Source organism: Syngnathoides biaculeatus, chromosome 11 (assembly GCF_019802595.1).
Source record: "Syngnathoides biaculeatus isolate LvHL_M chromosome 11, ASM1980259v1, whole genome shotgun sequence".
NCBI lineage: Eukaryota > Metazoa > Chordata > Actinopteri > Syngnathiformes > Syngnathidae > Syngnathoides > Syngnathoides biaculeatus.
Window position 1 is genome coordinate 8,807,851 of NC_084650.1, and position 25,874 is coordinate 8,833,724.

General features: G+C 45.3%; 1 long non-coding RNA gene across 1 annotated transcript; it reads right to left on the minus strand.

The window, feature by feature from the left end:
- Nucleotides 1-322: 322 nt before the first annotated feature.
- LOC133509240 (uncharacterized) lies at nucleotides 323-24,014 on the minus strand. Its single transcript, XR_009797281.1, has 3 exons — nucleotides 23,789-24,014; nucleotides 12,776-13,003; nucleotides 323-381 (listed from the first exon to the last, which is right to left on the minus strand). It is a non-coding gene; the product is annotated as an uncharacterized LOC133509240 (long non-coding RNA).
- Between the last annotated feature and the right edge of the window lie 1,860 nt (nucleotides 24,015-25,874).

A 25,874-nucleotide genomic window follows, 5' to 3' on the forward strand; every position in this document is an offset into this window, starting at 1 on the left:
GGAGGTGAGATCAGTGAAAGGAGATACTCACGTTACTTGTGCTGGTGAAATCGTTTGTTTGAAATGTTCGGGGGTGAACTTGGGTGTCTGAGAGGTTAGTAGATCTTGTCCAGAGGTCACAGTATAGGCAAAGAATGAAGTTACTCAAGTGTCTTGGAAAGGTGTAAGCAGTGAAAGGAAATGCGTGGCTTGTGCTGGTGAAAACGGTTCTTTCAGATGGGGGTCTTGTCCAGAGGTTACACAGGACAGGCAAAGATTGGGAATACTCAGATGGCCTGTGCACAAAAGGAATTAGTCATTTCCAGAGGTGACACTGCATTGGCAGCGAATGCGGTACTTACGTGGTTTCAGCACATAACATTGACTGAGCGGTTAGAAGAACTGGAAAAAAATGAGAATTGAGCCAAGACAAATCTTTTCTGACCACAGGGAATGTGTGAAACGCGGGGTGGTTAGTCACGCTTGTTCTTGTTTTCAATGCTACAATCAAAACACAAGTGCTGATATTCCCGACTATCTAAATCATAAATATGCCAGTTTTACATTTCTAAAGGGTTTCCAAGGTACAGATGTCTCCTTTTCTTTTTGAACGTGTCTGCATTCCAAAGTGTAAATTGTTTCTTATCATGAAGCAGGTGTCATTTTTAACTGCACAAGCAGTAAGATGAAAGGTTTTTGAAATTTGTCAATACATGGCGTACATGTTAGTATAGATTGCAAATTTACATCTAAATGCTAAGCTTTATTAAATTTATTTTTTACCCTGAACACAAAATCCAGACATCTCAGGAGTTTGACCTACCAGGTTCTTCATGTCAAATGTTCATGATGTGTAACCTTGGAAAAAAAAATATGGCCACCCTCAGCACTGTTTTATAAACTTTGCCCTTCATCCTAGCGGATACTCTTCTGTCACATAAAACACCAGACACCTTCCACTACTACTCTAACATATTTCTCCGCTACACCAGACTTGCGCATGGATTACCACAGTTCCACTCTTGGTACTCTATCATAGGCTTTCTCTAGGTCTACAAAGAAACAATGTAGCTCCTTCTGACCTTCTCTGTACTTTTCCACAAGCATCTTCAGGGCAAATAATGCATGTGTGGTACTGTTTCTAGGCATGACACCATACTGTTGCTCGCAGATACTTACATCCGTCCTGAGTCTAGCTTCCACTACTCTTTCCCATACCTTCATTGTATGGCTCATCATCTTTATTCCACAGTTCTGAACATCGGCTTTGTTCTTAAAAATGGGGACAAGCACACTTTTTCTCCATTCTTCTGGCATCTTCTCTCCCGCTGGTATTATTGAATAAGTTGATCAAAAACTCCACAGCCACCTCACCAAACTGGTATATCATTGGGTCAAACTGTCTTTCCATTTTTCATTCTGTTCAGTGCCCTTTTAACCTCTCCCTTACTAATCATTGCCACTTCCCGGTCATTCACGTTGCCTCTTCAACTCTACCTACTCTCCCATTTTCTTCATTCATTAACTTCTCAAAGTACTCTTTCCATTTACTTCGCACACTACAAGCACCATTCAACATATTTCCATCGCTATCCTTAATTACCTTTACTTGCTGCACATCCTTCCCATCTCTATCCCTCTGTTTGGCCAACCTGTAGAGATCCCTTTCTCCTTCTTTTGTATCCAACCTGGAGTACATGTCGTCATATGCCACTTGTTTAGTCTTCGCCACCTCTACCTTTGCCCAACAACGCATCTCATTCTATTCCTTACGCCTCTCCTCAGTCCTCTCTGTGTCCCACTTCTTCTTCGCTGATATCGTTCCTTGGATGATTCCTGTATTTTGGGGTTCCACACCAAGTGTCCTTCTCCCCTTTCCTAACAGAAACAACCCAAGTACTCTCCTGCCTCCCTCTCTGAATACCTTGGCAGTAGTATTCCAGTCTTCCAGGAGCTCTTCCTAACCATCTAGAGCCAGTCTCACCTCTTTTCGAAAGGCCACACAACATTCTTCCGTTCTCAACATCCACCACCTGATTCTCTTCCTAATCTTCCTACCCACCACCAGAGTCATCCTACACACCATCATCCTATGCTGTAGAGCCACACTCTCCCCCGCCACCACCACCTTACAGTCGGTACCCTCCTTCAGATCACATCGTCTGCACAAAATATGATCCATCTGCGTGTTTCTCCCTCCGCTCTTGTAGGTCACTCTATGTTCCTGTCTCTTATGGAAATAAGTGTTCACCACTGCCAATTCCATCCTTTTTGAGAAGACCACCACCATCTGCCCCTCAAAGTTACTTTGCTGAATGCCGTACATCAACCCATCACTTCTTCATCGCCCCTGTTTCCTTGGCCAACATGTTTTTTAAAATCTGCACCAATCACAACTCTCTCTCTCTCTCTCTCTCTCTCTTTCTCTCTCCCTCTCGGGGATGCTCAGGACTACTTCGACTAGTTCCTTTCAGAATTTCTCTCGAAATTCTAGGTCACATCCTACCTGTGGGCCATAGCTGCTAAACACATTCTACACAATACCCTCAATTTCAAATTTCAGCCTCATCATTCGGTCTGATACCATTTTCACCTCCAAGACATTCTTAGTCAGCTCTTGTTTTAAAATAACCCCTACTCCATTTCTCTTCCCATCTACTCCATGATAAAATAAGTTAAACCCTGCACCTAAACTTCTAGCCTTACTCCCTTTCCACTTGCTCTCTTGGATGCACAATACAGCAACCTTTCTCCTAATCATCATGTCTTCTCACTCCTTAGCTTTTCTTGTCATAGGCTCAACATTCAAAGTCCCTAGACACAGTTGTAGGGTCTGTGCATGCCTCTTCTTCTTCTGCCCACTAAGCCGCTTTCCTCCTCTATTTCGTCTTCGACCTACATTATCTGAATATCTCCCTACGCCTTGCAAATTAACAGTGACGAGGGCGGGCGTAGTTAGCCCCTTCGGGCTGCAAATAACCAAAACAAGCAATTAAATCAAGTCGGCACATAAGGTACACAAATCACATACTACCTATGTGAAAATATAAAGGATATGACGATTTAAAGGATACGTGGATGGAAGTGATTCAAACCACAATGGCCCTCACTCTAATAGTTTAAGGTTGAGTCCACGTTCGATGTTTGATCCTTGTTGTATACTCTACGTAGGTAATGTTGTTAGCGCGCTAGGCTAACTTGGGCCGAGCAGCTTCAACGCGAACAATACGGCCCCAATTTGGGTATGAAGATGTACTAAGATGAGAAATTTCCTATAAGTCTTCATGGCCCTCGTTATATAAGTTATGAAGTTACTAATGCTCGATGTTTCTTCAACAGCATGGTTTCATCACAAACGCGACTTGTTGTCAGCCAGCTAAGGCCTATGAATTTTTAAGTTTAAGTTGACGTTCCTACTTGCCCAACTTCCTACTAAGTACTCACGGTCCTCGTTGTAAATGAAATGTAGTGTAAGTACTATCGTTTGATGTTAAATATTAATTCAACTCATTTAAATATTAGAATACAGATGAGTTTTGTTGTTAGCGATCTAGGCTAGGTGTGGTAAAGTGTTGGCCTCACAGTTCTGAGGTCCTGGGTTCAATCCCGGCCATCCCTGTGTGCAGTTTGCATGTTCTCCCTGTATATTCGTGGGTTTTCTCCGGCCACTCCGGTTTCCTCCCACATCCCAAAAACATGCATTTATTGGACACTCTAAATTGCCCCTAGGTGTGATTGTGAGTGCGATTGTTTGTCTCCATGTGCCCTGCGATTGGCTGGCAAGCAGTTCAGGATGTACCTCGCCGCCTGCCCGCTGACAGCTGAGATAGGCTCCAGCACTTCCGCGACCCTTGTGAGGATAAGCGGCTAAGAAAATTGATTGAAGGATGAAATTACAGGATGATATTTTAATTTGTACATTTTTTTTTTTAATTAGGCACTGACTACAAAAATAAAATACAATTTATGCACATGTTACTCAGTTCTGGAGTAGTTTTTTCACAGAAAACATCTTGAGTATTTATTTGGTGGACAACGTTTTACTTGAGTCTTACTACCTTCAGTATCAGCTCGTACTTTGGACACATGCCCGAAATGACCAGAAAACAGAACTGCAAGGGGCAACTTACAGTTAAAAACCCTCGATAGGAAGCGCCAACTCAACAACCGACAACCTCAAATCCATCATTGCAATTATTAAGATTATGGTTTCTTTTAGTGTACGGTTGAGTTGTATTATTCTTGAGTTGTATTATTCTTTGGTCTTTTATTATAGATATCCAATTGCAAATGGGTTTAATTTGGCCCGCGAGAGGATTTTGTAAAGTATAAAACCATGTCGTCAATGAAAGCAACTGCTGTTCTGGTCTCGTCCACTGGATGGCACAATAACAATTGTGTTCAACAAATCATTTACACTGAGGTAGCATAAGCAGGTTTATTATACAGTCCAGATGAGCTCCTTTGTGTACTGCCCATGCTATTTATTACGGCTTCTATGGTACTTTACTTTCTATGATACTAATGTGTCATTTGGCAGCCTCATTTTCCCCAATATGTCTGTCGAAAAAGCAAAAAGTGGACGCAGGGTGCATGCAGCGTGTTCCAAGAGAAATTGTTATCCTTCTATTTCTTCTCAGAAGTGAAAGGAAAAGCTGTACGTGTATGTTTGTGGTCACAGCATGTTGCAGTGCTGAAAGAAAATAACCTTTGTTGCCACTATTTGAGTCTTCATGCCGACAAATATGACAACTTTCAAGGACAATGGAGAAGAAATAAGAAGGCTAATGAACTATTGGTGGGTCTGAAGAAGCAGCAGTCTGCGTTTACTCTCACCAGAGACATCAGTGACACAGCTGTGAAGGCTATCTTCCTCATTGCTAATGAAATTGCAGTGGCTTCAAAACCAATTCATGAGGCTGAATTTGTAAAAAAAAAAAAAATGCATGATGAAGGTAGCGGTGATTGTGTGTCTTAAAAGGCGCCAGGGTTTTACAAATATTAGCTTGATGAGAAACACGGTTGCAGATGGAATTTCTGATCTTTCTGTGGATTTGGACATATAGTTACACCACAAAGTAATTTATTGCATTTTCAGTTGCACTTGATGAAAGCATTGACATAACAGACGTTGCACAACTCCTTCTTTTAATCCGCGGCGTTGATGATACATTGACCGTCACCAGAGAGTTTGTTGAGAGGGTCCCAATGAAAGCTCCAACAACGTCGTGCTCGTCGTAGCGCAGGTCCCGTGCTGTCTGCCTGGCTACAGATGGTGCACCCTCAATGATTGAGGAAAAAAAACAGGCGAGACAAAGTTCAATATGCAAATGGAAGATGTGATTTTTGACTTTTCACTGGATTTTGCACCAGGACACTTTTGTCTTCTAAGTCATTGTCATGTTATTAAATAACAGACGTGAGTCCACTGTCTTTCAACGTGCGTGATATTTATTTTGCGCTCTGACTGCCAACTCTTTAACTCACTTCCTTGTCGTCACTCCGCCTTGCGCCCTGCTGACGTCAACACAATCACAACTCATATCTCCTTACTAGAATCATTGGGTAGACTGCCAATGATTCAACAGACCTTGAGGGTTATTCTGCCTGTCATGATCCTGCCGCTCCAGCACGAGCTGTGCGGGTGTCCGCGCAGGTGCGCTGATTGGAAGGTGCACACCTGCGCCTCATGCAGCCTGATTATGCTGTGGATTTATATGACTGCGATGACAACTGGCCGGCGCCAGTTCGTTGATCTTCATGTCCCGTTCGTGTGCTCCGGTATCCCTGATTGAACCTGTGTGTACCGACCTTCGGCCGTTCTCCGACCAACCTTGTAAGCCTGACTCCTTCGTTACTTCTGCCTGCTTTGATTGTTCTCCTGTGTACCAACTCCTGCCTGTCCGCTCACCTGCTCTCTTCACCCGACGTCCCAACTACCCCTGCTGCACCAGACTGCCTGCTCGATCCCCTACCTCTGCATATAATAAACCTGTCTCTTCTTGAACTACCTTGCATCTTCCGAGTCCTGCATTTGGGTTCTACTCACGTTCCGATGGGTCCTGACAGAACGAACTGGCCACAACAGGACCCAGCAGGAAAGACCCAGCGTCGCCGGGACCGACGCAAGGTAGACCGTCTGCCGGAGGACCAAGCCTGTCCAATCCGGGTAGGCTCCCTGACGTCCTCCGCTTCCGTGTCTTACGCTCCGCCACGAGGTATGAATAAGTCCCGAACACAACCCGTCCGGCTCCTCATATTCTTCTGGACTCTGACTTTTCGGAATATGAGGACCGTGATTTGTATGACCGGCTGCCTGAGTACGACTCCGATGACTTTGATTTTGAATCTCTTTGCCCGGCTTTTCATCCCAGTCAGTTTGCTCCACCTCCCCGCGTTCCCAGCACCCGAACGTCTTTGCCCGGTGGATACAAATACACCAATCCGTTTGAGGGAACCCGCTTGGCCATCTACCCCGGACCTCCGCGTGGCGGCCAGATGAGACGCCCCGGACGGGCGGTCCCCGGTGCCTCCCGCTGCGCGGCAACTAAGACATCGTCCTCCCACTCCTCGGCGGCAACGGCGAAACCGGCAGACCCGCAGCTGGTGGCGAAGTTTCCAGCCCAGAGGGAGGAGGAACTGACCCGCTCCCGAGACACGCCCACGTGTCAGTTTCGACTGACTCTCTGCCTACTCTCGTTCACGTTGCCGTGGAAACCGACCCGCCCCCTCGCCAAGCGCACGCCGCAGTGGGTACGGACTCGCCACCTCGCCAAGTGCACGTCGCAGTGGGAACGGACTCACCACCTCGTCAAGTGCAAGTCGCACTGGGAACGGACTCGCCATCTCGTCAAGTGCACGTCGCAGTGGGTACGGACTCGCCACCTCGCCAAGCGCACGTAGCTGTGGAAACTGACCCGCCTCCTCGCCATTCCCACGTCGAGGTTTTGGCTGTTTCGAGCAGAGTTAACGCGGCAGTCGGAACTGACCCGCTCCCGAGACACGCCCACGTGTCAGTTTCGACTGACTCTCTGCCGCCTCTCGTTCACGTTGCCCTGGAAACGGATTCGCCACCGCGCCACGCCCACGTTGCTGTTGCAACGGATGCACTGCAAGCTCACGTGGCAGTGGGGACTGACCCGATGCCGCGTCACGTTGCTGTCCAGGAGGTGGCCACGTCTCCACAGCCGCTTCTCGTCCGTGCTCTGGAGTGCGAGTGGCGACCCGCCCGCGGACGCTCCACACTCCTGCTCTGTTGGCGACCGCCCCGCGGTCACTCCCCGTTCCTGCTCTGTCGGCGACGAGCACGCCCATACGTTCCCGTCCAGGAGGTGGCGACGGTGACACTGACGCTGCCTTCTCACATTCCTGTCCAGGAGGTGGCGACGGTTCCCCAGCTGCCTCACGTTCCCGCCCAGGTGGAGTTGGTGATGCTCCCTCCGCCTTCTCACGTTCCTGTCCAGGAGGTGGCGACAGTTCCCCAGCCGCCTCACGCTCCCGTCCAGGAGGAGGTGGAGTTGGTGATGCTGCCTCCGCCTTCTCACGTTGCTGTCCAGGAGGAGGAGATGGAGTCGCCGCCTTCTCACGTTGCTGTCCAGGAGGAGGCGATGGTGTCGCAGCCTTCTCACGTTGCTGTCCAGGAGGAGGCGATGGTGTCGCCGCCTTCTCCTATTGCTGTCCAGGAGGAGGCGATGGTGTTGCTGCCTTCTCACGTTGCTGTCCAGGAGGAGGCGATGGTGTCGCCGCCTTCTCACGTTGCTGTCCAGGAGGAGCTGGGGAGTTCTGTGGAGCCACCCTGGAGCTGGAGAGACTTCGGCAAGGCGGTCATGGCTCTGGTCCTTTTCTCCATCATCCTATTCGCTCCAGATGGCTCCCAGCCGCTTCATGACCTGGCCTCGTTGGTGACCAATCCACGACTGCATACTGACCAAGCCTCGGTGGCGACCAATCCCTGGTCGTCTTGCAACCACAGTGTGGGAGGTTCTCGTCCGGAGCAGTGGCCTGCCTCGTTCTGGTTCCTGCTTCGCCGTTTGGTTGCTCATAGAGGTTGTCCGCCCGAATCGCCCCTTGGGGACCCTGGTGCTTGGCGTCCGGGTCGTCCTCCTGACCTGTACACCCGGACGCCTTGTGTTTGGTGGCCTGGATGGCCACCAGACTGTGGTTCGGGGGGGGTGTGCCCTCCTCCAGACACCCCTTCCGCCCACCCCTGCCTGTGTTAATTATTGTCTGTTTTTTTCATTTAGGCACGTCTGGGAGCCGTGCCTTTGACGGGGGGGTACTGTCATGATCCTGCCGCTCCAGCACGAGCTGTGCGGGTGTGCGCGCAGGTGCGCTGATTGGAAGGTGCACACCTGCACCTCATGCAGGCTGATTATGCTGTGGATTTATATGACTGCGATGACAACTGGCCGGCGCCAGTTCGTTGATCTTCATGTCCCGTTCGTGTGCTCCGGTATCCCTGATTGAACCTGTGTGTACCGACCTTCGTCCGTTCTCTGACCAACCTTGTAAGCCTGACTCCTTCGTTACTTCTGCCTGCTTTGATTGTTCTCCTGTGTACTGACTCCTGCCTGTCCGCTCACCTGCTCTCTTCGCCCGACGTCCCAACTACCGCTGCTGCACCGTACTGCCTGCTCGATCCCCTACCTCTGCATATAATAAACATGTCTCCTTGAACTACACAACACACAACATTTTAGCCTTAGCTTGAAGAATTCAACAAATCAATAACTCAACCAACAATCCTGCAGCTAACTAGACATTTACATTAGAAAAACTTAGCATGAATCATATCCCATTTCAACATTTGTCTCTTTTATTTGAGTTCCTGAATTATCTCTATCGCTAAACGTAATCATAAATCCAACCTCGCTGGCAACCTTACAGCACTCCCAGACCTGGTCCTGAGAGTTTCGGAGTAGATGGTGGCTCTGCAAGGTTCTACAACGGTGGTTACTCTTTCAGTTGAGCTGAACGGCCCCTCTGGGAAGGCCCCAGTGGAATGGGGCAACTCTGCTCTGGCACGGCTCTCATGGGTGTGAGATGACGACAGTTCCGTCTCATGGTTCCTTGGGGTCCATCCACTAGATACTAACATGGGGTGGTGTGACCACTGATGACGGCCCTTGCTGTTCCTTCATCCAAACCTCCTGTCCTGGCTCCAGTGCCGCAAGGTTCCGTGCATGATTCAGCCGGTAATAGCGTCACACATCTTTCACTCGCTTCTCACTTTCCTTCAACTGAACAGGTTCAAGGTTTGGAATAGCTGGACTCAGCAAAGCGGGAAGGACGGGTACTGTCGTCCAAAGCTTCTTCGCCATGACAAGCTTAGCTGGACTATACCCATTCTCCAAAGGGGTATTCCTGTTAGCGAGAAAGGCCAGATAAGGGTCGTCTGCTTTCTTCAAGAGACCTTTCACGGTCTGAACTGTTCGTTCAGCCTCTGCCTTGTGGATATCTTGGGCTGTTGGTGATATGACGCAACCCATAGGACTTTTCAAACTCTAAGAAAGCGACTCCTGAAAACTGTGGCCCCCCATCCGAAACGAGAAGGTCTGGTATCCCGTGACCTTCGTAGATCGACTTAAGGTGGTTGATTACATCATTTGACCTTGTGGATGTCAGTAGAGCTATCTCCACATACCTTGACATGTAGTCCACAATCAGAAGGTAGGTCTTACTCCAGAGCACTTTTTAAATAAATCCGCTCCCAGCTTCTCCGATGGTCGGCTTGGGTACAGTGATGGCATCATTGGCTCTCTGGTTCTGCCTCTCCTTGCAGCATGTTCGGCAGTTAAGAACCAGCTCATTCAGCTGCTGGCTCAGCCCGGGCCACCACTCTGACTATTGTGCCCTCTGCCTGCATTTCACCACATCTTGGTGACCTTCGTGTAATTTGGCAAGCACATTATTTCTCATCACTGAGAGAATGACAAGTGTCTGTCCCTTCATAAAGACCCCATTCTGGACTGTGAGGAACACATGCTCTGCCCAATACAGCTTGAATCCTGGCTCTTTGGGCCTGTTGACAGGCCAGCCTTCTGTACACAGCTGCATCACACATGCACACACACTGTCCCTCCTCTGCTGCTCCCTCAGCTCTTCCAGGTAGTCGACGCTCGCCAGCAGGTTCTCCGTCACCATGTCCATGTAGATGTTGGTATCTTCAAACAGCTCCTTGTCTGCAGGCATCTCCTCCCACTGCACAGGAGCTCATGATAGTATGTCAACTGTCCAGAGGCACTTCCCTGGCTCGTGAGTAAGAATAGCGCATGAGTGGCATCCTGGAGCGTTGGATCCGTTGAAGTAGAGCATCCGATGGCTGTGTACCCAGGAGACTCGGGAGGGGTTTGTAGTCTGTCTCCATTTGGAAACGTTTCCCTATGAGGAAGTTACGGAACCTTTCATAAGCCCACTTCAGTCCCAGAGCTTCCTTCTCCACTTGCGCGCATATCCCTGCTCTGTAGGTGTGAGAGCCTGACACATGTAGGCAACTGGCCTCCATCCCTCATCCCATTTTTGGATAAGTACTCCTCCCAGTCCATACAACCACGTATCTGCTGTGACATTGGACTGTTGGGATCACACATGGTCAGCACTGGTGTAGATGTCACTGCCTCCTTCAAGTCTTGAAAGGCCCAGACCTGGTTGATGCCCCACACCCAGCAGTTCTTGTTTGATACGAGATCCCGCAGAGCCTTGTCCCTGTCAGCCAGTCACGGCACAAACCTCCCAAGTTGGTTCAGCATTCAGAGAAAACTCCTCAGCTCAGTTACAGTCGTTGGGCTCCTTCATTTTCAAGATGGCTTGCATGGATCAGGGCTTATGCCACTGGTGGAGACCACATGGCCCGGAAAGGTCACCTCCGTCTTTGACAGGTCACACTTGTCGACGTTCAGAGTGATGCCCGCCCACTGAATCATGTAGGCGGGTGTCATGCTCTTCCTGTGTTAGGCCCCACACAAAAATATTGTCCATTTGGTAGACAATGCCCTTCAGTGACCTCCGTCACAATGCGGTTCTGAAAGTGTTTTGGGGCGGAGGCAATCGCAAAAGGCAGGCTGTTGAAGTAATAGCGCCTAAAGGGCGTAATGAAAGATGTAAATTTCGCTGAGTCTGGCGTCAGGGGAATTTGCAAAACTCCATTTTGGCATCCAGCTCCTGAAAATCCTGGCTCCTGCCAGCATTCCCAGCGTTTCCTCCACTGAAGGCAGGATCTATTTCTCCTTGCACACGGAGTCATTTAGCTTGGTGAGATCTACACATATCCGCACAGAACCATTCTTTTTACGATGCCCGGGCACCATTCTGTGGGCTCCTGAATTCTGCAAATAACTCCCGAGTCGTTCCATGCAGGACAGTTCTAGCTTGACTTTGTCCTACAGCAGCAATGGAATACTCCTTGGTGTTTTTAAAGAGAATGGTACAGCTCCCGGTTTCAGCTTGATAGTTTCAGGCTGACGTACTTTTCAAAGCCAGGTGCATAATTTTTGGTAATTCTCCTTTAATGCCTCCACAGTGACATTGTCTAAGTGTGCCACCACCCCCAGCCTACATCTCACAGACCTCCCCAGCAAGGCAGTATGCACATGGCGAGCAATGTAAACATTCTCCATCTCTTTCCTCTTACCTTTCCTCAGCAGCAGCCTGGCGACACCCACCACCTCAAGCGGACTCCTCCCTGGTTCAAACAGTGACTTTGTTGCCTTCTTGAGTATGGGTGAGTTGTCCTTGTATATTCTTTGGAACACAGTGTGCAGCAAGACTGTGACATCGGCGCCCGTGTTATTTTGAACTTGACACTTGACATTTATTAATGTCAATTTTGACCATCCAAGGGTCTCCATCTGTCACGACGCTGCCGAGGAAGACTTCCTCCTTTACCTGCTTCTCTTCAACCTCATGCACAGATTTGGACTTGCACACACATCTTTAATGTCCCTTTCTTAAACATGCATGACACTTCACATCATCAGTTTATAGTCCAGAAATTACGCTATATCTCAAACACTGTACTGAGCGAAGGGACAGAATATATCACTGTGTGATATTTCAATTTTTCTATTTAATCTCAGAAGATTTCAACAATTGATTTATTTCTGTCAGTATGGGATATTGTATATACTTTGTAGGTGGCATGGTAGAGCAACTGGTGAGAGGGTTGGCCTCACAGTTCTGAGGACCGGGGTTTAGAGCACAACCCCGCCTGTGTGGAGTTTACATGTTATCTCGGTGTGTGGGTTTTCTCTGGGCACTCCACTTTCCTTCTTCATCCCAACAACATGTATTAATTGCCCTGAGCTGTGGTTGTGAGTGCAGCTGTTGTCTGTCTCTATGTACCCAACGATTGGCTGGCAACCAGTTCAGGGTGTACCCTGATAGCTGGGATAGTTTCCAGCACTCCCATGACCCTTGTGAGGATAAGCAGCTAAGAAAATGGATGCTTTGATGGGTGTCATATAACATTGATAATTTTAAGGGGACCTGAATACTTTGCATACCCACTGTATAATGCTGTGGGGCTGTTTGTCTTCATTTGGTACTGAAGGTCTTGACTCTCTCATGGATATCATAAAATAAGAAAACTATCAGGATATTTTACAGAAAAATGTCTTACCCTGTGTTTTATTGAAGGGATCGGTGCTGGTCAGCGCTCAGGAGACAAAGACGACACTCAATAAAAGACCAACGTTCCCAAATGCTATTTAGCCTCAATAACTGGCATATTTATTTTGACCAAATGCAAGTTCTCAAAACACAGTTGACATTGCGTGAAATCATCATATGAGCTCCTTACCTATGCCGAGAAGGTGGAGAGCCAAACACCCAGGCAGAGCTCCGCTTGTCAACCAGCTGGGCGTCCGTACGCAATCCACAGCAGACTCTACCTGTTTGTACTCTGCATCTCTCTATTATACTTTTCAGTTCCGTGCGAGAGGAAGGGCAGGTGGCCGACCCGTCACCCCTGGCGCCGCAACGTTTGTTTCCTGATTTACTATTGACACTTAAGTGTGTCCTTCAGGCTCTGAAAAACATATTACGCAGCCATAACTGTCAAGACATCCCACAACAATGTTCTTCTTTGTTATGCATGTGAACAAGATAGTGAAACGGTCAAGACGTCTTGACCAGAAAAACAAGTTAGTGAAAAACAAGTTATATAACCATGGTTGCACAATACATTCGGGTATTCAACGGTTATGGGAAGCATCACTAATTAACACTCCTCTCACCCTGTGTAAGAAATTTTACTTTGAGGTGAAAATCTTGGGTCCACCAGCAAGACAACGATCTAAAACACATATCCAAAAGCAAACAGGAATGGTTGAAGAGGGAAAGAAACGTTTTAAAAAGAATTGGGGGGAGACGAAATCTTCCATACGAGAAAAGAACCCTGCAAATGTTCAAGAACTTCAACAAAGTGGAGGAAGTGTGGAAGAAGATAACATCTAAGAATTGCAAACATCTGATTGATGGATACACTTAGCTGAAAATTCATATTTTGTTAGACAAATCACTGAAGGCTGACTTGTTAGGCCTGTAACACGAGAATTCCAAATCAGTGGAAATTTTCTTCAATTAAATACATCAAATGCAGCAATTAAAAAAAAGAAGGAGAAAAGGGTCTCTACAGGTTGGCCAGACAGAGGGATAGTGATGGGAAGGATGTGCAGCAAGTAAGGGTGATTAAGGCTAGAAATGGAATTGTGTTAACTGGTGCCAGTAGTGTGCTAAGTAGATGGAAAAAAAATACTTTGAGAAGTTGATGAATGAAGAAAACAAGAGAGAAGGAAGAGTAGAATAGGCAAGTGTGAAGGAGCAGGAAGTGGCAATGATTAGTAAGGGGGAAGTTAACCAGGCACTCGAGCAGAGGTCAGAAACCTATGGCTCGCAAGCCAGACCTGGCTCTTTTGGTGGTTGCATATAGCTTGCAGAGCCCTCATAATGACATGCTGTACATGTGATTTCTGTTGTGCAGCCAACACAAATGACGCAGACAGTTTGTCGTAGTGGGGTTGCCGTAGTTTGGTGTGGCAGCCAACGCAAATAACGCAGAGAGATTTTGTCCTAGTGAGGTTGCCATAATTCAGTGTGGCAGTCGAAGTGCACAGCCGCAGAAGGGTTGAACGGTGATCGGGTCAGAACAACTAATTATGGAAACAATTTGACAAAGATTACGCAAAGAAAAAAAGATGGGGAGTACTGAAGTTTTCAACAAGACTGGACAGCCTTTGTGGAGAGAGAGGGTTCTGCTGTGTGTCTAAATTCACAGATGGGGAGTATGCCAAAACATTCATACTTGATTTTGCCAATAAACATTTTAACAACTTCGCATAAAGACAAGCTAATTAAACGGATAAAAGACATGCCTTTGTTGGAAAGAACTGTTCACCAATGTACCATCATAATGGCAAATCAAATTGAATTATGGTCACGATTAACAGATGAAAGGTTAATCTAACAACATATGAAACAAGCAATAAAGCCATCTGCAAAACTATGCAGCACCAGAAATCGCATTAATGGTAAGAAGTACTTTTATCATCATTGGTTAGCAACAGAGTAACAATGTTATTTAAAATAATTCTGAGACTGATGATACACTAAAAGTGTGTGTGTGTGTATATATATATATATATATATATATATATATATATATATATATATATATATATATATATATACAGTGAAGAAAATAAGTATTGCACCCTCCTCTATTGCAAGTTCTCCCACTTAGAAATCATGGAGGGGTCTGAAATTTTTAGCGTCGGTGCATGTCCACTGTGAGAGAGATAATCTGAAAAGATAAATTCAGAAATCACAATGCATGTTTTTTTTAACGATTTGTGTGATACAGCTGCGAATAAGTATTTGAACACCTGTCCAGCAGCTACAATTCTGACCCCCAAAGACCTGTTAGTCTGCCTTGAAAAGTCCACCTCCACTCTATGTATTATCCTGAATCAGGTGCACCTGTGTGAGGTCTTTAGCTGCATAGAGACACCTGTGCACCCCATACAATCAGTAAGACTCAAACTTGTAACATGGGCAAGACCAAAGAGCTGTCCAAAGACCCCAGAGACAAAATTGTACAACTTCACGCAGCTGTAAAGGGCTCCGGAGAAATTGCCAAGCCGCTTGGTGAAAAAAGGTCCACTGTTGGAGCAATCATTAGAAAATGGAAGAAGCTAAACATGACGGTCAATCTCAATCAGAGCGGAGCCCCATGCAAGATATCACCTCGTGGGGTCTCAATGATCCTTAGAAAGGAGAGGAATCAGCCCAGGACTACACGACAGGACTTGGTCAATGACCTGAAAAGAGCTACGATCGCCGTTTCCAAGGTAACGGTTGGTAATACACCAAGATGTTATAGTTTGAAATCATGCATGGCATGGAAGGTTCCCCTGCTTAAACCAGCACATGTCAAGGCCCGTCTTAAGTTTAGCAATGACCATTTGGATGATACAGAGGAGTCATGGCAGAAGGTTTTGTGGTCAGATTAGACCAAAATGGAACTTTTTCCACTAACTGTTTGGAGGAAGGCAAATGATGATTTCCGTCCCAAGAACACCATCCCTACTGTGAAGCATGGGGGTGTTAGCATCATTCTTTGAGGGTGTTTTTCTGAACATAGGACAGGACGACTGCACTGTATTAAGGAGAGGAAGCTCTCGTCCTCTGCACCTGTGCAATCCATTTTTCACGACGAACCAGGTCTCATGCAAACTTAGCAAGGGTTAATCCATTCTCCCGAGTGTTCAAGCAATGTCCATCAATGCAACGAGCCGGCATTTTGGCTAACATGCAGGAACAACAAGCTACCTTCCCAGAGGTAAAACTAATGGAAACAAACGAGTCCAATTGGGGGGGCTTCTGTCCTTTACGTCACTTCCTGATTCTTCTCAAAAACAAATCCCCCAAAATGGAACTTTTTCCACTCACCGTGTTTGGAGGAAGACTAATGATGAGTTCCATCCCAAAAACACCATCCCTACTGTGAAGCATGGGGGTGTTAGCAACATTCTTTGAGGGTGGTTTCGTGTACATGGGACAGGACGACTGCACTGTATTAAGGAGAGGATGACCGCGGCCATGTATTGTGAGATTTTGTGGGTTGTTCTGTCCCTCAGTCAGAGCAATGAAGATGGGTTGTGGCTGGGTCTTTCAACATGACAATGACCCGAAGCACACAGCCAGGAAAACCAAGGAGTGGCTCCGTAAGAAGCATATCAAGGTTCTGGCATGGCCTAGCCAGTCTCCAGACCTAAACGCAATGGAAAATTTTCGGAGGGAGGTGAAACTCCATGTTTCTCAGCAACAGCCCAGAAACCTGTCTGATCTAGAGAAGATCTGTGCGGAGGAGTGGGCACAAATCCCTCCTGTCGTGTGTGGAAACCAGCTGAACAACTACAGGAAACGTTTGACTTCTGTAATTGCAAACATAGGCTACTATACCAAATATTAACTTTGGTTTTCTGAGGTGTTCAAATACTTATTTGCTGCTGTATCACACAAATAAATTGTTAAAAAAAATCATACATTGGGATTTTTGGATTTTTCTTTTTCGATGCGCTCTCTCACATAGGACATGCACCTGCGATGAAAATTTCAGACATCTCCTTGATTTCCAAGTGGGAGAACTTTCAATAGAGCAGGGTGTTTTTCATCATATATATACCGTAGATGTGACAGGAGAATTTAAGGTGGAGGTGGGACTGCATCAGAGATCAGGTCTGACCCCCCTCCTGTTTTCTGTGATAATGGATAGGCTGACAGATGATGTTACACTGGAATGTCCTTGGACCATGATGTTCGCAGACGACATTGTGATCCGCAGTGAAAGCATGAAGCACATGGAAGAACAATTAGAAAGATGGTGACATGCACTGTAAAGGAGAGGAATAAAGATTAGCTGAAGTAAAACAGAACACAAGTGTGTGAATGAGAGGTGTGGAGGGGAAGTGTGGGACTACAGGGAAAGGAGATAGGCAGTATGGAGGACTTCAAATACTTGGGGTCAACAATCGAGAGCAATGGTGAGTGTGGTCAGGAAGTTAAGAAACAGATCCAAGCAGGTTGGAACATTTGGCGGAAGGTATCTGGTGTGTTATGTGAGAGAAGAGTCTCTGCTCGGATGAAGGGCAAAGTTTATAAAACGGTTGTGAGGCCAGCCATAATGTACGGATTAGAGACGGTACCACTGAAGAGATTAGAGACGGTGGCACTGAAGAGACAACAGGAAGCAGAGCTGGAGGTGGCAGAAATGATGATGTTGAGGTTCTTGCTAGGAGTGACCAGGGTGGATAGGATTAGAAATTAGCTCATTAGAGGGACAGCCAAAGTTAGATGTTTTGGAGACAAGGTTCGAGAGAGCAGACTTCAATTGTTTGGACATGTCCAGATACAAGACAGTGAGTATATTGGTAGAAGCATGCTGAGAATGGAACTGCCTGGCCAATGAGTGAGAGGTAGACAAAGAAAGAGAAGGTTCATGGATGTTGTGAGGGAAAACATGAGGGCAGTTAGTGTTAGAGAGGAAGATGCTTACATGGATAAAGATGACACACAGTGGTGACCCCTAACAGGACAAGCCAAAAGGAAAACAAGAAAAGTAGCAAGATTTTTTTTTCAAAGTACCAATACTTTAGATCACTCTTGAACAGCCAGATTTTGTCAAGAAAACATTAAATCTTCTCTCACAAAGTAAAAGAAATCTGCCAAGAGTTTATAAATTAATTTTATGTACTCAGTTAATTGGCCTACCTATCACCAAATAGGAGGATCTTTCCATGTCTGCCGACTGAAACTACTGTAATATGTCACATTAACAATTATAATGGAAAAAATATAAATCTACAGGTCATAAAATAGGAAGGACTCCATCAAGTAAATTTTAACCACTAGCCGATGTATACAATGGGCTTTTCTCCATCGAATATTTGTGTGCAATGGACCAAAAATACTCCAGATACCTATTTTCACACTGTAAGGGAATGCACAACAATTCAATGGTTTTGGTCTTCAGTTACACAGAAATTCTCTTTTATTTTGAATTGCAGGATTCCATTTGCGCAGAGGCTGTATTGTAGCCTGAAAGGTTTGTCTGAAGCACGATTATTGTTAGTTGAAACGTTCCCCAAGATTGTGCATACTTGGCGACTGAAACACAATTGACCTCCCTGATAAATATTCACAATAATTACTCCTAGCTTTAGCTACCTCTATGCAAAGAATTGTTTTAAACTGGAAAAAAAAACAAGCTATTTACATCAATAACTGATTAAATCTCATTACAGAATATATTGCCTTGGGAAAAAATATCAGCAGAACCAAAAAAATACATACCAGTGCAGTTCAGAGATGGGAACATGATGGTGTGGGACTGCTTTTCAACAAATAGTACTGGGAAACTTCATATCATTGAAGGAAGGATGTATGGGGTAATTTTCCCCAAGAAGTTCTTGACAAAAATCTGCTGTGATTGATGAGGATGATGAAAATGAAATGAGGGTGGTGAACTGCAGGTAGAGCAGGGAGCAGGTGGAAGAAAAGTTGGAAAAGTGGAGGCATGCACAGGAAAGGAGAGAAATGAAAATTAACCAAAGTAAGACAGAATGTATGCGATTGAATGAGAAAAGTAAAGGGTGAAGAGAGAGGCTGCAGGGAGGTCATGAGGGAAAACGACTTTAAATAATTAGGTTTAACGGTCCAAATCAATGGTGTGGTAAGGAAGTAAAGGAATTGGTCCAAGCAGGAAGGTGTCAGGTGTGTTGCGTGATAGAAGAGTCTCTGTTAGGTTAAAGGCAGAGTTGATAAGACAGTGGTGACACCTCCCATGATGTATGGATTAGAGACAGTGGCACTGAAGAGACAACAGGAAGCAGGTTTGGAGGAGAAATTTAAGTTGTTGAGGTTGTCTTCAGGAGGGACTCTGTTGGATAGGAATGACCAGGTTGGATAGGGTTAGAAATGAGCTAAGCAGAGGGACAGCCAGTGTTATATGCTATGGAGACAAAATTCGAGAGCCCAGACCTTAATGGTTTGGAAACATTCAGAGGGCAGATAGTGAAAATACTGCTAAAAGGGTGATAAGAATGGAGCTGTCAGGAAAGAGAGGTCAAAGAAGAACAAAGAGAAGGTTGATAGGTGTAGTAAGAGCAGACAGTAGGAGAGTTGGTGTTAGGGATGAGGATGCAGGAGATATACTAACATAGAAAAGGATGACATGCTGTGGCAACCCCAAACAGAAGAAACCGAAAACAAACTACAGTCATACCTCTACTTATAAATGTATCTTCTTCTTCTTTCCCTTTTGCCTTGTCCCGCTAGGGGTTGCCACAGGATGTCATCTGTTTCCATGTAAGCCTATCTCCTACATCTTCCTCTCTTACACCAACTGCTCTCATGGCTTCACTAACAACATGCATCAACATGCTCTTTGGTCTTCCTCTCACTCTTTTGCCTGGTAGCTCCATCCTCTGCACCCTTCTACCAATATACTCACTCACTCTCACCTCTGGACATGTCCAAACCATTGAAGGCTGCTCTCTTGTCTCTACTAATGAAAAATTCAGGTTACGAAAAGCCTCCCCGGAAAAATGTTCTCTCTAGTTATGAAGGACATTCAGGATATGAAAGGGAAAAAAATGGTGCTGGATTCCACCAAACGTAAACATCCTGTACTGTATTGTGGTTTGAAAGTGGCACGATACAGCTCCTCTTCCATTGGCTATCGCCATAGCATCTTCCTGTCATCACATTGGCTTGGAGGGGCATCAAGCTTTAGCCATGATGCACTTCCTGTTTCTTGTTTTGTGTGGTGCAAAAGAGCTGCTCTACTATTGGCCATAACGTAGCATCTTTCTTGCATCACATCCCTTCATTGCTTGTACGCTAGCGTACTGTACAATTTCTTCGGAGATTTGTTCATCTTTTTTCAGCATCGGCCCCAAGAAATTGATGGCTAGTGCCAGTGAGTGGAAGATGGGAGTTGTTTTCTCCATCAAAACAAGAAATCCACGAGAAATTTTAAAAAGGCATGCGTGCATGTAGCCTCATGCTGTTGCTCCATGGGATTTTGGGAGGATCAAAATGGAGGTTGAACCTGAAGTTGGAATTAAGTTTTGCGTGTGCCTCCTCCTCCACAATGCCCTGTCACGAACTGTGACCAAGGGTGTCCCAGTGCCAAGTGCACATATGGACACGCTTCTGCTTGAATATGGTGTTCAGTATAAACAACCCGTGATGAGAACAGACGTCCACTAACAAACTGACAGAGAGGTGATATTTCACGACCTTAGAGGCAGCTTCTGTTGCCAAGAATCAGATCACCAAGGTCCCTGCCTTTGGCCGTCACCCAGCTCACACTGCACCTGACCCCTATAGTCCCTCCCATAAGCCATGAGCCCATGAGAAAAGGGACCCATGTTACTCTTTTGGGTTATGCCTGGCCGAGCCCCATGGAACTAGACCCGGTCCAGGTGCTCACTTTCAAGCCCCACCTCCGGCTAGGCTCCAGAGAGGGCCCCTGGTAACCCTCATTCAGGGAAGGGAAGCCTAGATACAATATTTGTATTTATCATCAGGGTATATAACTAAGATTTAATTCCCAAAGTCTAGGTGGTATCCCAATCTTAATTCAGAGCGTTGAATATGACATTTGTCCCCTCTCTTATGTTATCACTGCTTAAACTCTTTTGGGATGGTTTTCTACAAGGTTGAAGAGTGTCTTTATGGAAATTCATGAAAAAAAGTTCTGAGGTGCATTTGTGAGATGAAAAACTGATGTTGGACGAGATGGCCTCGCTTCGTCACTGCTCTAATTCATCAAAAGCATTCCATTGGGTTGAGGTCAGGATTGTGCACGCCAGTCACGTTCATACAGACTAAACTTTCATTCATGTCTTTATTAACCTTGATTTTGTGCATTGATGGAATAGGAAGGGGCCATCTCCAAACTGTTCCCATGAAATTAGAAATGTACAAAATCATACCCCGAGAGCTCCAGTGAAACGACCTCTGAAAATTTCAGCATACCAAGTGACAATAATTTAATTTCATTATAATAATCTAAATCTCTTGCTACTTTGATCAATTATTGCTTATTTATCAACTATTTTGTGAGCAATACTACGATTTAGACTTCCACTGTTCGCCATTTTAACACGTCTTCTTCCAGGGCATACATAGCATTCGCCCCTTCCTTGATTTCTTTTTGTTTTCTTTCTAAATATCGAACCAATTTTAATATTACTCAGACAACCCAAAGGAATCCAAAATGCAGTTTTGAAATGACAAAAAAAAATCTTTCTCAACCTCTATGAAAAAGTAATTGACCCCCATTGTTGAATAACAAAGTCACTCACTAAACACAAATTTGGAAAAGGTGAGACTGGAAAAGTTTTCAAAGCCATTTCCAAGGCTTTGGGACTCTATTGAACCACCGTCAGAACCATTATCCACAAATGGAGAAAACTGGGAAACGTGGCAAACCTTCCCAGAAGTGGACAACCAACTAAAATCACTGAGTATATTGGTAGAAGGGTGCTGAAGATGGAACTGCCAGGCAATAGAGTGAGAAGAAGACCAATAAGAAGGTTGATGGATATTATGAAGACATGAGGGCAGTTGGTCTTCGAAAGGAAGATGCAGGAGCTAGGCTAACATGGAAAAAGATGACACTTTGTGGCAAACCCTCAGGGGACAAGCCAGAAGGAAAAGAAGAAGAAAGAAGGAAAAGGTTACAAAGCCATTTACAAGGTTTTGGGGCTCCAGCAAACCATAGTCAGAGCTAATATCCACAAAAATAGAGAAACCTGGGAACAGTGGCAAACCTTCCAAAGAGTGGACGAGCAACTAAAACTACTCCAAGAGTACGACAACTAGGGATCGCGAAAAAACGCTTACTTTCATAATCGGTTTTAACCGAACACCTGTAGCAAAAAAAAGATTGACCAGTTTTAAAATCGGTACCATTGTGGTGTTTACATAATTCACCCGCGGGACCTCGAGTTGGGGTGCGGGGTTCTGCACGGACTGTTTTTGTTGTTCCTCTTCCGGAGTGACGAGTTCAGAGTTCCCGCCGTTATGCGAGTAGTGTTTTGATGTCTGCCAATAAAACAACTTTTGTTCCTGATTCTGAGACTCCGCCTCCGACTCCTTTTCACCAAATGTACAATCCTGCATTATCTTCTTCACTGTGTGATGCCCTTGTTCTGCCTTTGGAAAGGTTATGTTGAACATCAAACTGCCAGATTTATCTTTTGCTTGAGCCAGTTGAACATTCTCGTTGAAACACAAAATTGAAAGTTAAATGGTGTCTTACAGACTAATTCAGTAATTGTCATTTTCCAGTTTCTCATCCCATCATATCCAAAGTGATACATGTTGGGAAAAAAGTGGTTCACAACACTATGGTATTCCTCGATAGACTGTTTTCAACCACATGACGACGTGGCTGTGTTGGATGGGTTCACTCTACTGACGCGCCATTCACTCTAATGCTTTTGCATACAGACCGGAGTTACACACATGTTCGTACGGCGGGTAAAAATGACGCATGATGGCTAAAAAGACTTTGGAAAGTTATCAGGGCTCATTAGATGTGGTTTCAAGAAACTGTTACGACAAGAATTGTGCTTTGATCGACAATATCGACCCATATGCCTCGGAGAAACACAAATGGAGCACACAACTGTGGGTGTCAGTAACCTATCCAGACATCGTCAACTATCTCCTCTTCTCGACAAGCGCTTGTACCATGGACCAACTAAAGAATTACAAAGGTCTGGAGGCCTACAACCAATTCATCAATGGCTGGGTTCGTGATGCGGCAGTATCCATTGTAAGCAACCTGTGTCTCCACACTGCTAAGGTTAGTGTACCGCACAATGCAATTTCAATATGTACCGTATGATTACAGTCAGCGTTGTGTTAAATTATGTTGATTATACCAACGAAAGAGGTGTAGATTATTATTTCATTTTTGTTATCTAGAGGAAGATAGAGAGGTTCGACCGGGACGAGTCCCAAGTGTAGCCCACACCTTTTTCTCCACTTCCACGGCTATATTTTTAACTCAACTCATGAAACAACTAGCGGTGCGGTAAGTCGTTTTTTATAATGAAACAGTAAATACAGATTTTGGAGACATGCATTGCATTCACACATGAGTATTGTGCTTGGCTGCTAGATCAGCTGCTCTGCTAATACGAGACAGCCACAGTTGTCGCTGTTTGGTTGCTAAATGCTCCGTTTTCTCGCACTGGTTTTTGATCACAGCTGTCAGTCGAAAGAAAGACACTTTACAATGCCCATTTGAGCAACCCATAATATAGCAGTGCACCGCCATTCATACGCCATTCTGAAATGATTTCTGGTTAGTTACATGTGTTTCCGTGAATTCACCAAGCCAAGATGAAGCCTGTGTTCTCAATCGGAAGGTGTGTGACGTCAGTCAAAAAAAGTCTATTGTGGAGGTCTGTTCCAGTGGAGATAGCTTCATCACATCTTTACTCTTTTATTTCATTCATATTTTCAATTTGGAATATTTTGTCAGATCAGAGTAATGTCCATTGTTTATAGCGCATTCTTCGCGTTATTTACATGCATTTAGACCGTATTATAATGCACTGAACACTTGAGCGCACACACTGCTGTCGTCGAATTTGAGGAAGATCAGCGTCAACAATACACTAACTTTATACAGTGTCCAAATTTTGTCACCTCCTAAACATCATATTGTACTTACATTTAAAACGAGGTAGATACTTGTCAATACGAAACAATTGAACACGGATGTACTTACTTGGTAGCGAAACCAAGTGAACGGTGTACGGGGTTTTCAAAGCAGTCCTCAGTGAAATGCTTGGAATATAATACTGTTGACTTTGACTTGTAACTCTAATGCGCCCGCTTTTTCTTCACAAACCTGGTCCATATCTTGCCCATCCGTTGGTTTTTCGGCCATTCATGTAAGCTGACTGCGTCAGCGTTTGTCGCAGAACAGCTGTATGCAACACACTTCCTCACCATCTTTGCTAGCTTTTTCACTCTTGCTAAATGTTGCCTGGACGTGACGTTAGATTCCAGAGAGAACCGGAACTTGCCGAATCTAAGCGACACGTCGAACAAAATCTCGAGACTGACTTTGATGCTAATTTAGCTCATTTCTCTTATTTAAAATTGAAAAAAAATTTTTTTTGAAATTTTAGCCTCAGTTGTATGATAGACAAATCAAATACATTTCCTCTGGATTACATTTAAATAAACCTAAACTAGACAAGACATGACACAGAGACATAATCTAATGAGTTCTGGCATACATGACTTCAACAACACAATGGACTGACAAGAACTGAAAGAAACCGGGGAGTAAAACACACAGAGATCGAATAGATGAGAAACACGTGGACAAGACGTGAATGGCTGGAGGGAACTGATTGGACAACACAAGGGAGTTTAGGTGGACACAACTAACAAAATGATCACTCAAGATATGGAACATGGGAAACAAACAAAACCAACCCAACCAAAATTGAGGCCATGACTACCTCCTTTCAAGGAATGGATTCCAGACACACCAAAACAACAACAACAAAAAGTCACAAACCCATGGCAGGCGATAGGGGGCCCGGAGGAGAGCACAGTCACTCATCAGGGTTCGTCTGGTGGCCGTCCTGGCCACCCAAAATGAGATGAGTTGCTGGGAATTTCAGGAGGTCGGAGAGGACCAAGCACGGGGTTCTTTATAGGGCCATTCAGGCAGACGTCTGTGATGACAATTCCAGTTGCAAAGCAGGAGCCAGGTAACAAGGACAGGTGGAGGCTGCTGGTCGAGCGTGGCGTGGAACTAGTTGAGGAAACTATCGAAAAATTAAGTATCTTAAGTAAAATAAAATGGGAGGACAAAAACCTACATTAACTTGGTTGCATCTGCTGGCCACCACACATTGGTCCCAAATGGTCAAACAGGTGTCCCAGAAAAGCTCAGAGGAAAAGTACTTGGGCTTATACTCAGGGGGACTAGAGAAGGGGAGACGTGACAAATACTGACTTGGACTTGTAAAACTGGGTAAGGAACAGGAAAAACCCAAATCTGTGTTGGAGACTTTATTGGACAGATGGTTTACGAAATCAAGGCCATCTTCATAATCAGAAAAATCTGAATCTACAAAAACGTGGAGGTAAAATGGTCGGTCCGTTCTGTTAAGCTCAGGATGAGTGAAGGCAAGGAAGGCAAGGCAAGGCATGGAAGGACCCAAGTGCATGGAAGCAGGGACTCAAGGCACGAATCCAGGTATCTCAAAAAATACATAATTTTTGAGAAAAGACAAAGTATCAACAAAATACTTAAAGACAGACAGTATATCTTAAATAAACCTAAACAAGAAACTAGACAAAACAGAGAGCTCATGGCATGGACATGGACAGACAACAATGCAATTTACCGACAATACCAGAAAGAAACAAAGGAGTTAAATACACAGATTGACGAGACAATGAGAAATAGCATGACAAGACTCGAGCTACATGGAAGCTGATTGGACAACACAAGGGAGGAGTGTAAACGTGAACAACTGGACACAGCTAACAAAATGAACACAAGAGACATGGAACGTGTAACAAAGAAAACCAACCCAACCAAAACTGAGACCATGACACGGACACCCAACGGATGCAACACATTTTGGCCGATTATGTCCATCCATCCATCATTCATCCATCCATCCACCCATCCATCAATTTTCTTAGCCAATTATCCTCACAAGGGTCCCGGGAGTGCTGGAACCTATCCCAGCTGTCATCGGGCAGGAGGCAGGGTACATCCAGTACTGGTTGCCAGCCAATCACATGGCACATGGAGACAGACAACTCGCACTCACAATCATATC